Genomic DNA, 12,335 nt, shown 5'->3' on the forward strand with positions numbered 1-12,335 from the left:
ATTGAAATTGCACAGTGTTGAAATCAATGGAAGTCTTCAAGCAAGACAACAGTTTAGACCTTTCACTTTATGAGACCTCCAAAAACCGACTGCGTCTTATTTAACATGTGACTTATACTGCAGATTCTACTGTTATTGAGAGCAAATATTAATATTTTATATTTAATACATTTTGAATGTGAGGGACATCTATCCTCAACTGAAAAAAGGAACACGTACATTAAATTTGAGCTTAAACTATAAAATACACATTAAACATCCAAAAGTAACTGAGAAAAGTGGAACAAAACCAAAGGTCTTTGTGAACTCTTATGAGTGACACTGTAATGGTTGAATATAATGCCAGTTCTTACGTTGTGACATGCTTAGACTTACAACGCTATCACGATTGCATGTACAATGTGTACAATGTTCACTGTCTTATATGCAATGGTTTGAAGCGTCAACATCTGTTGTCTTCATTGTTTTGATAGCGTTACTGACCTTTAACACACAACTCGGAAGTGATTCGCAAAAACTGTTTTCTCTGGAAAATCAATACTTTTTGTTGGATGCAGCTTGTGATCTTTTTTTCTGCAAATATTGGCCATCCACCAAGTTTCCATCCACCAAAGAGCTCTGGTATAATGGGGGCTTTCTGTGGTTGTCCATTGGATCAACTACCGCTGTGTTAACATACTCAGCAAAGGACGTTGACGTAATAGATATTCAGTTAACTGCAAATCATGTTTTTTAACTCCAATTATAACATAAAGGCATTTGATATTTAGCTTTAACCCCAAAGCTAGAATAATGGATGCAGAGGCAATGTAAATATTTTTCAGCTTTGATGAGAAAAAATATTTTGGAAATAGAAATTTTGACATAATGTTGGCGCTAAATGATAAGCAACAAGTTCACCAAAGTTATCTGAAAGGAGTGTTAGACTGCCAACCATGGTAATCTACAAAAAATTCTTCAGACTTTCAGAAGTTATCCTCTTGGCGCCATGAATGACTGTGTCAAATCTCATGGCGATCAATCCGGTAATTGTTCAGATAGGACTAACAAACCTACCGACAGAGATGCAGGCAGAAACATGCCTCCAGTGAGGCTATAAACTCAATTAATGAATGTTAAAAAAAAGCTGCACCAAAAACTCAGCCTCCGGTCATTAAATTCAGAGTGACACCGTGAATCCAGTTCCTCTGCTGAGTCTCGCTCCCTTTAAAGTAATGTATTTAGTTCTAAATCATGCGATAAGAGTGTATGCCGTTGGTCTGTGCTTGTGTGACGGAGACAGAGTGACAGACGCTCTGCAGAGCCAGAGAGTTCCATCCTCCTCCGGTTAAAACAACAGTCTTTTCCTTGGAGCTATCTCACTCTGACACATGGTCTGAACCAAGAGAGCTATATTTATTTTGGTATGGGCTGCATTTCTTTCCTTGAAGTAATGAATTAAGAAAACACAGAGCCTGGCGCTGGGATGTGGAGATGTGTGGGAGAGAGCTGTGTGCACTGTCTCACTGCAAACCGGAAAGGAATGGAGTCGGGTGCAAGGTATACAAGAAAAGAAGAATCCGTCCCCCCCCTCATCCTTTCATCCTTTCATTTCTTGACCTTAGGACCCGTTTCTCTGCTGAAGTCATGTTTTAGCCCTCGGTCCTAGAGACATGGCCAAAATTGGGAGGAGTGGATGAAGCTGCTGAGAGTAGAGGAGTTGGAGGGAGTAGGGGGATGTCTTAAGAGCAGTCTAAAACACTGACAGAAACACAGAGAGAAAACAGCAACTGCGTGTCTTTTTACTAGCATATAAATTTGCATGGGCTCTTTACTGTGTGTGTAAGGATACCAGTGGAGGTTGATAACAGGTCAGCCAAATAGATTTGGGAACAGCTCCCTCCCCTGCACAGCCTCGACAGAACACCTTCTGCAGAAGGGTTAAATAAATGTTAGTGATGTGATAACCAGCCTGTTTATTGAGGGGCCTCAAGCAGGACAGCTCGTGGGCTTGCTTGGATTTCCTTTTTGATGATGTCATACCGCCAGTCCACCAAATCAAGTGTCCCTTTTCTTTCCATCTCTTAGACATAACTTTGAAAAAGAATGCGCGTTACACTATTTCATTTCTTTTTCAAAGTTGAGAGACTGTGAGAATACAACTTGTTCGGCATTGCATGATGGTTATGCAAGAACTCTTATGTATTAAGCTTTTGTGACTGAGAACCTGTGAAGTGTCTCGCTTTGCAGCAATACATTGTGACAATGGATGTAGAAAGGCTGTAACTCTATACCTGACTAACTCTGAATTCAAGGCCAGGATCTCCTTAATCTTGCCAAATAAGTCACAAGTCAGCAGGCTGTTTCCTCTGTGTTTAAATTAACAAATTAAAGGCATGTTTTCTTTTCCTGTAGACTCTGTTGAAGGACAAGAATTCAACCACTTGAGGGAAAATGTGAAGCCAAAAAGTTTGAGATGCAATATATTTTTCCATGTTACACTTTCACTACAGTTGCCACCTCCAAGCTTACTGAACTTATCCAGTGTATTTAATAACAAACAAAACTCCAAAATCTTCCACTCACAGCAAAAAGCATCAACTTATGCAGAGTTATGGACATCTACCAGACCTCTCATTTTTCAATTTCAGGTCTAGTTGCATTGTAAATTAATTTTGTTCAATATGCACTTTGCATGTTGTGAGTGTGGGAGGAGTCAGGTAGACTGTCAAGATCAATGATTTCAACTTGGAAACAACCTTCCATAGACACTCAGTTACAGTTTGTAGTACAACTTATTCTTGTATATCTTTTGAGACTGAACTTCAGAGAAGGGATCTACTTCTCCAAAAATGGTCTTTTCAGTTGAATGACAGAGTGCAATCTTTACAATCATGCTGATCTGAGCAATGTGCAGTTAACCGATCATTACTTACAATAGGCTAGCAGTGTGTAAAGATCATTCATGTTGTAAAATAATTTAAGTAGCTTATCATCATATTACGAGGACATATAAGGTGTAATCAAAATCAAAAGCTTTTTTTTTTTTTGTGTATCTGAAGTCAAACTCTGATTTATTTCATTTTGAGCAAATAGAAACCTGGTGCAGTACCATGTTTGGATGCAATGAATACATGATGAGCAGGCCACATTTAAGTAAGGGATAATAATGTATGGTTAGCAGGTAGTTGTGGGAAATAGAATCCCAACAGGGTGAGACAACCCTGACAAGGCTTTTAGCACTGCTACTATTGTCAACACCACTCATGGTTTAGGTTTTTGTTAATAGCGACCGGTAACTCAAAGTTGCACTCACCTGCTCCGTTAAGGGTGCTAACATTGTTGGACAGGATCCAATATGAAAATGTCTGTAGCCTGTCGGTTTCGCATGCTAACCAAAGCAAGTGTTTTAGCCACAAAGTTTTGATAGAAAACTTACAGTTTTACCTTGCGGTCTATGTTGTCAACAAGCAGATGCAAAATATACAGGGACTCTTTTCCGTGGATTGATTTGACATGACGTGTGATCAGTTAGTCCCTGGTGTTGATCATGTTAGTGAAAGTCTGTACTCTTGTCAAGGGGTTTTGACCAATCAGAATCAAACATCTTACACAACCGGACGACCAGTATGAAAGCAAGGTCATAATGCATTGTATTGTAAAATTGAAAAATATATCTCTGTTGAGGTGTAAATGTCTTCATCTGATATCTGAAAATATCCGATTATTCTTAGAGTTCCAGTTTGACTATATGAGCATAGGAGCAGGTTACATTTTAGAAATTATAATCAAATGAAAGTCTATTTTTGATCAGAATCAGGAGTATGTGTGTTTTGGTAATTCAGGCAAAAATAATAAAATTCTTAACATGCTGATAAAATGACACACAGAATCTGCAGTAATCCATCAGCCTGTTAGAGCAATCATTTATAGTTGATTTATTAATCAGTGTTTGGTAATCATACACATCGAGATTCAGTTACAATGGTAGAAAGATAATGGAAGAATTCCCCTCTGTACTTTTTTCATAAATTGGGATTTCTCAAGAAATACTCACCCTAATTCCCCCTTATAAAGTGTTCCAGCACTGGTACGTCTTCTCTTTCTCCTCCTTTTTCCTGTTTCCCAGTGAAAAACAGAGAGGGCGAGGCCTGGAGGTGAGTTTCAGTTCAAAGTTGAAAAGGACACTTCTCAGAAAACGCTGGCAGGTGTTCAACAACTTTGGTTATGATAACAGTCAAGTTGACTTGGTGCTCTTGAACACTGACTGTGGATTTAGTGTAACTGAAAAAAAAGACAGAGAGAGAGAGATATGAAGTGTGTCTGCTGTCAAGGTCAGTTAGTACATTTGTGTTCTGGCTTCTTTACTCAGCTTACGAGACAATAGCAAAGCCATACAGTAAGAAGCAGACAAATATCTGTGCACAGACTGCTGAATTGTGCAGTGTAAGTGAAAGTTTGACCTTATAACTGCTTAGTGTTAATACAGCAGGAATTCACTGGAATTTTGTTTTCATAAATGAGAACAGGAAAGGGTAACAGTGGAGGCATAAATCAGGGGTTTTTTCCCTCTCCCCTCAGAATAAGTGACCGTATGAGTGTAATAATAAACATCTCAGAGATTGATGTTGGATGGGCCTGACTGAGGGCACGTAGTAGCTAAACCGTGAGCGGGGCTGTGCCCACCTCAGGCACCAACTCGCCTCACAATTCCCACATAATACGGGGGCGAAGCAGGAAGAAATGACAGACATAATTTCCCTGTGATCAAACATTGTTGATCCGTACATTAACACAGCTGATCCAATCTCCACTGGGCACAAAATAATTGAATGTGCTGAAATTGGGGACTATTTTGAGGTATTTCCTCTCTTTAGAGCAGCGGGGCAGATTGGCTTAATTAAGGAGGGAAAAACAGGAAGTTTTAAAGTCATGTCTATAATTAATTGGTTGCCTCAGCCAAAGGGTCTGCCTGGTCAGGGGGGCATAGGAAGCAGCTCTGTTGTTGTGCTCAGTCACCGAGTTCACATAAGACTATATACAGTCTATGCTACTGTGGAAGGTCTTTACAGGAAAACTATAAGGCTTATTACAACTTCAGTTTCAGTTTTCAAGCTCTGCCTCACAGTTGTTTCAGTTCAAAGTTGCACTGAAAAGTGCTGACTTCTTTTGAATACTGTAGCATTGTCAAAGTAGCTCCAAAGAGGAAACAAGTGTGTACAGGGTGTACGTACACAAGCTCATAGTTTTGCCTCATTAGCTACTACAGCTTTCAGAGTTAAAACTGACAAACCATTAAAAGTAAGCAAGTCTATACTTTTGAAATAATTGGCATCAGCTGCTCTCACTAGGCTGATTAAAAATAATAATAATGGAAACTGGCTGGTGTTTAATAAGAATTATGTTCTGATGCATAGGCTAATGCAGTTTGCTTCTGTCCTAAATATTAGTGATGTTCTTAAATCTATAACCCAATATATTTTTCTAATTCATGAATTGATAAACAATCCATCTTACTGGATGTTACTGAACATCTTACTAAACATGTTACTGGTTCAGAAGCCATATATGTTAGATTGTAATGTGCATGGAATAATGGATATGATGATTATTCAATTGTTTTACTCAACTGAATGCAAACAACAACAACAATCTGATATCTGCATTATGTATCAGCCATCAGCAGACTTTCTCTCAAATTATCATCATCGGCCATTGAAAACTGATTTTGGTCAACCACTACACTCATTACACTTGAGAACACTTTGAATATGGCAGATCAAGGAAGTCAAGGTCTGACCTCTGAGCAGACTCTTTATGGGCTGCTTCAACCTGCAAGGGGACTGTTTAATAACAGAAAAACACATGCAAAGGCCTGCGTAGCCTTGCAAACATGTCCACTCGAACTGTAACGAGTTAGCATCTCTTAAAGGCACATAATAAAACAACTGTTAAACTATTTCTAAATAAATAACCTGCTGAAACTCTTATTTTTTTACATTATTTAGTGACCTATTACTATAATTCCAAAATTTCAAGCAAAAGGATTTAAATAGAAAACATCAGTAATTTAGCTGACATTAATCAAGAATATACTGTTTACCCTGCATGAACATTAAATATATATTCAAGAGAATCCAATTTACTTACACTTTTAATTTCATCCCTTCAAAATCTCCAATGTGTTTGTCTGGTACCAAGCATGAGACTCGGCAAATTGTGTGAAAAAAACAAACATCACAACATGAAGAGCAGGCTGTGCCATTGTGTTTGAAAGACAACAAATTTCCAATCTGAATTCATTTTAATCCATAAACATATTATGTTATCCTAAAAATTTTGTCAAACCATCAGCATGTGCTGTCTTTAAGCTTGTTCTGTGTCATTAGTATGCAGATTAGCTTAGCAGTGCTGCTAGCATGGCTAACCTTAATAACACATTTTTATGCGGTTAGTACTTCAAAGGAGAGATGGGTTTGCAATTTTACGGTTTGTTTCTGTCCTTCTTTTCAAAAGTTTTTACCAACATATTAGTTTGTTGTTTTGTTTGGTAGAAGATAGCCCCTTGCTCTGTCCTTGCCCACAGACTGTAAAAAATATCAACGTAGTATCCGTGACGTCACCCATCTGTTTCTGAACGCTGTTTTGAAGCCAATCGGCAGCAGCCATATTGCTTCTGTCGAGCCAGTGTGACGTAAAGAGGCGGGCTTTGAGCCTCCTAGCCAACAGCTGCAGTGTGCCTCTCATTGGAAGACTAGTAATCTCAATATCTTCAAAGTTGCCGAATTAGATAAAAATTCACCCCCCTCACAGTGAGAGGACATCGAGAAATGAGCTATTCAGACTACACTCATCTTTTGTACCAGGCTGTAAACATGTTTATTAATGCTGCAAAGATAGTCTTTTTCCCATTCATGTGTATGTGACTTCCGGTACTTCTGGAGCCAGCCTCAAGCGGATCCTCGATGAACTGCAGCTTTTAACACTTCCGCATTGACTCATATTTTTAGACCGGAGGTTGCCGCTTGTCCTTGCCCTACTTTTTCAGTAATGTCTCAACAACTACATTGATGGGAACAATGTCATAAGGACTGGCTGAGGCTATGAAACCCAGATTGTGGAAGTTTTCCTTTCTGATCTTTGTTAACCCTCCTGTTATGTTCGTTTCTCTGGAACAGCAATAATGTTCCTGGGTCAATTTGACCCGGGGCATATTCAATTATCTAAAAGTGTCAGAACCCCAAAAAATCCCAATACACATTTTTTTAAATCTAAAATTTTACTCAATTACTAACCATTTAAATCAAGATTTGGTCCATTGGTGTTCTTTAATTCTCATAGATCGCGGTTCAATGAGGATAACTCACTCGTTTTTCATTATTATAAATGTTAAAACTTTTTTTAATGTACATTGGAAAGCCCTAAATATAAATACAATAGTTTTACATGACATAGATTTTTGTTTATTTTATTTAAATGTTTTTTTTTTATGAAGTGATGTTGATAAATTAACGCGACACCTCTTCTGTCACACGCTGCCCAGATTTTTATGCTGCATTTAGCTGGTTTGGAAGGCATATATTGCCTAGAATAGACTTTAAAAAGGGTCAATTTGACCAGCAACATAACAGGAAGGTTAATTCACCTCAAAAGGAGGGCGGCAGTCGCTCAGTGTCCAGAGACTTGGCCTGGGAACTAAGGTATATCATCATCACCGTCATCTTCTTCATCTCCTTCGTTGTTGTTGTTGTCTTTGTCTTCTTTTTCTTCAAAAATATGAGACAACAATTTGTCTTTTTGGAGACGTACAGGGTCCTTTCGTGCACAAAGTTGAAATCATGGTTACTGTTCTGACTTCTATGTCTGGTGAGATTTTAATGAGCTGCTCTATCTCCAGTTTGGGAGCCTGCCATGCGTCAGCCTGTTATTTATGTTAGATGCTCATTTGGTTATCAGGAGTTTTCTTAAGAGGTCTCAGTAGAGAGACACCCAATCAGCAGGCAGCAGAGGAGCCTCGCTGGGCTCTTCAGTCAGGCTGCTGCATCCTGCAATTTATCCCCCAACTTCACTTTGTGGCCGTGCTTCTATCTAGAGCTCCAGATGTAAATTTATTACATCTCAAGACCTCAGTGGGCCAAATGATGTTTACACAAGCATACCTCGCTCGAAGTCCTAATGTCTGAGACTCTGTGTTGCATTCTGGGTAAGGAGGGGCTGGCAAAATCCCACCAAAATGTCATAGCCTTTAGTCAACCCAAGTGACTAAAGCTGTGACTCTGTCAATTCTCTGGAAGCATGGAGACTCCGAGCAGACTACTGATAACACTCAGGAAGGCACTGTTGCCAGCTACATCCAAGTCAAACACAGACATACAAACAAAAACATGCAACATACATCGTGGAGCATGGAAGTCACCCATCTCTGACTCACTTCATTGTTTTGCCTAATTCCAAATAGACATGAACAATCGAGAAAGATTCCCTTCAATTTTTTTGAATACCTTCTAAAAACTGGTAAATGAGCCTAGTTTCAAAATGATGACTGACTTGTGATCATACATCATCAGCAGAGAATTGTTTTTCCCTGGTGAGATGATGATTAGCATATTGCTTGTTGACATATGTTTAATTGATTAAATAAGGCCTGCAGTGATTTCACTGTTTTTGTTTGAAAAGGCCAGGGCTCTGACAGAAATGCTCCGGGAAGTATTGCATTTGGCGGCAGGCTCTGGTTCCCATACACAAGAGCACTGAGCTTAATTCAAAACGCCTTGGACACAAGGCTGACTGTTGGGCTAGTAGGAGAGGAGAGATAGCTGTAACCTTGCATTGAACTCCCGAGAATCTCAGCGTACTCCTTGGACTGCAGCAGAAAATACTTACACCAGTTGCATGATTTAATGGGCGACTTTCAAAGCACAGACTCCTTTAAGCACAGGGCTCGGTAATGAAATAGCTTTTCCATTAAAGAGGAACAGTTACCTGACGAAACTGGCATTGCATTGTCTAGAAATAGGGATGGATTTGGTAGTCAAATTCTGTTAAGCTCCTCACATACTTTACATACTTAACTTTGTTCCTGCAAATGCACAAAGCTTGAAAAGAGAAGTTCCAACCACTGAAAGGGAGTTTGTAAAATAATGGAGAGGAAAGAGCATGAGAAAAATAGAAACATGGTAGCAACAATACCAGCCCAGGGTTTTGTTGTTATGTATCCATGATGTATTATTTCTAGATAGTATTACTTACACTTCTAACTTCCACAACACATAGTATTTCAGGCCACGTGTTACTTCGATCTACAGTGAGTTAGTTGGATATTCTTGGTCCCCAGAGGATAAACTTGAGCTACTTTGGTGACCCCTGACTTCCCCTCAAGATCTACCATGAGATTATCACTTTCTTTGTTTAGTCTCATGAACTGTTAGATGGGTTGTTCTCTACTTTCATGCATTCAGGTCCTCCAGAGGTATAAAAAAAATCCATAGATTGAATTAAAATAACATTTCCCATGTGGACCCTATGTTGTTCATATTTTAAGCTTTTTCTGAGAATTGCTTTAAATCAATCATATCTGTGTAAATCCATGCTTGGTCTGATCCTGATGTTTGAAAAAGAAAGCAGGGGTAGTAAAACAAAGCATTCAAATCACCACATCCTTGTCCTCTTTTAAAAACACACTTTTTTAAATGTGCTTTTATTACTTAACTCATCACTGACTTTTTAATTTCTGCATGGTTTTTATTATTGTTTTTACTTAACTCATTTTGGCTCTCCTTACCTTTGTCATGTGCTTTAGTGTTTTCACTCGCTATGTCTTGCACTCTGTAAAGCACTTTGTAAACATGTTTTTAAAAGGTGCTATATAAATAAAATGTATTATTATTATTATTATTATTTGCCAGCAAAGCCTTCTTAATGAACCAACTCCTTCAAAATGACCGAGTGTCATTTGTCCTAATGTCGTTAGTATTGTGATTCATTTTGATGTCCAGCCTATCAGGTCACATCTGTTTACCTCTCAGATCTCCTCCTGAATGACTTCACTGAGTTTTAATTCTGCATTTTGTTAATAGCTCTCTCTGTGACTCAAACTTTTTCTTCATGTTTGACAACTCACTCCCGCACGAGGTAAACATGATTAACTATGATGGCCGCAGCCGATTTATGGCCATGTATTGTGTATTGTATTGTATTGTATCGTATCGTATCGTGTCTTATCTTATCATGTGTACCCTGTGATTCCCGACCCTACTTAGAAAAACACTATTTAAAGAGGAGTTATGACGAAGACCCAACACATACTACTGTTTCTTCTAAAAGTTAAACATGTTTGAGACCTATGCTACATTTTTTCTTATTCTATACATAATGTTAACAATCTATCCTCACGCAGTCGTGCGTTAACCTCATGCAAAAACAAATTGAATACAACCCTCCAGTACAATGACCTCAATCTCTCTGTGTGCCTAAGTGCAAGTTTGGCAGACTATTCAGAGCAGAAAGTTCTCAGCAGTCTGCACCTTTTAGGAGGAACAACAGATTGAACAAACAAAACACTTGACCAACTTTTTCACAGGCAGGCCAGACATTAAACCCAACATTGCTCATATTTGTCTTGAATGTTTGCATATCAGTGTAGATCTTTATTTACTGGACTTGCACGGCCACAGTCTCAAACATTCTTTTCGAGAAATATTTTTCCTCTTTAATCATAAATACTTTTGTGAGCCACAGAATCAACAAATTCAGATTTGGGGTTGAATATTATACTTAGGGTCACATATTAGACACCTGCCATGTGGACAGCAAAAACGCAGGGCCATTGTTGGTTGTATGCACTGGGCATTATGCTACTGATTTGGTTACGTTTGTGCGGTACTGTTTTGTTTAACAGCATGTTTAAAGGGAAACATTGCTGCTCTTTGTTGTTACACCCAGGCATTAGGGCAAACAAACACATCAAGGTCAATAGTTTTTGATTCACCGATCTGTCCACAGTTTAAAGAACGCTGTTTGAGAAGACGCTCAACATGCATGCGCACTATGTACTTCTATGCGCACTATGTACTTCTATGGCGTTAAACTTGACAGACTGACGTTCTTTCTCTGGATTTGCATGCATATGGAGCCGTTTTCAACTGTTTTGCGTTATCATGATGACAGAAATATTAACTGACAACTCTGGTATGGTATGGACAGTGGTGTGTCCAGAGGGGTTAGGGTTAGTAAATCCAATTGGCCACCCCAGGGGCCACCCCAAAATCCTAAACTATGATTGGCTATTTGCCTTGTCAGAGGTGGGGTTTCTGTTAAAATCTATAATTTGGGATGAGTTAAAGAGCTGACATTAGATTTCTTTATTAGTGCCCTCAAATGTGACTTTGAAGAAACATCTTTTGTAAGACCTTAAGCTTAGATGATTTATGCCACTTTGTCATGTTTTTTTTTTAAGTCAAAAGGAATATAACACCTGTTTAATACTTTAATGAAAGTAGGTTGTAAAGACAGAAAGGGTAAATGTTATTTATTTGTAAATGCACTGACCACCCCTGCCTATGTGACAGCTTCAGTTGGGTCACCCCAGTCAAAAAGTTCTGGACACACCCCTGGGTATGGACAAGATCCTCTTTTGAAACTTAGAGAAAAAGAACAGTTTTTTGAAATTCCCGTATATGGTTGGACGTATAGCCTCAGTTTTTAGTGCGTAAAATAATTCATATTTATGTCTACTTTTATAAAAGTAATCCAAAACTGTAATTACATTATAGAGACTAATGGGGCACTTGTGCCAGACTGGTGTTTGGTGTCAGCAGATAAGGTTATGTGATGGGAGTAAAGTTGGACAGTTGATACATTTACATGAAATACCCATTATTAGAAACGGCAAGAGTTTATGTAAATCAGTAGCTAATCTTATATTTGCATAATAAGCTATAATTCCAAAATATACACTTCATTTGGAGTGATACCCAATGGTTAAAAACTAATCTTCACAGCTTTTCAGCTTTACTGTTTGTTGGAATCTGGTGTAGTTTCAGTTAAAGGTTAATGGGCTCCAGGTCGTTCAGGAACTTTCCTTTTTTCATCATACCAGTGCGTTTTCCTTTTGTGCTTTTCCTCCACTTTCAGCCTTCCATTAGCTCCTATTCTTGATAACTTCCTGCATTCCTCACAGCAAACACACACTGAAGAGTAATGCCAAAGACATGTTTCCCACCCTTTGATTTTTACTCTTCTCCACCAAGTGTCATAAGTTCCAACACCCAGCCCTCCCTGAACACACTCCCACTGTTCCTGTAATAAGACACACTGACTATACATAGTAATATTTCATCTCTGCACTGTGACACTGT

At 38.7% G+C, this 12,335-nt stretch overlaps 1 long non-coding RNA gene across 1 annotated transcript in view; it reads left to right on the top strand.

Moving 5' to 3' along the window:
- Positions 1-12,335, top strand: part of LOC117826800 — a 31,282-nt gene that overhangs the window by 17,951 nt on the left and 996 nt on the right. The window lies entirely within an intron of this gene.

This window comes from Notolabrus celidotus, chromosome 15, assembly GCF_009762535.1.
Source record: "Notolabrus celidotus isolate fNotCel1 chromosome 15, fNotCel1.pri, whole genome shotgun sequence".
NCBI classification, from domain to species: domain Eukaryota; kingdom Metazoa; phylum Chordata; class Actinopteri; order Labriformes; family Labridae; genus Notolabrus; species Notolabrus celidotus.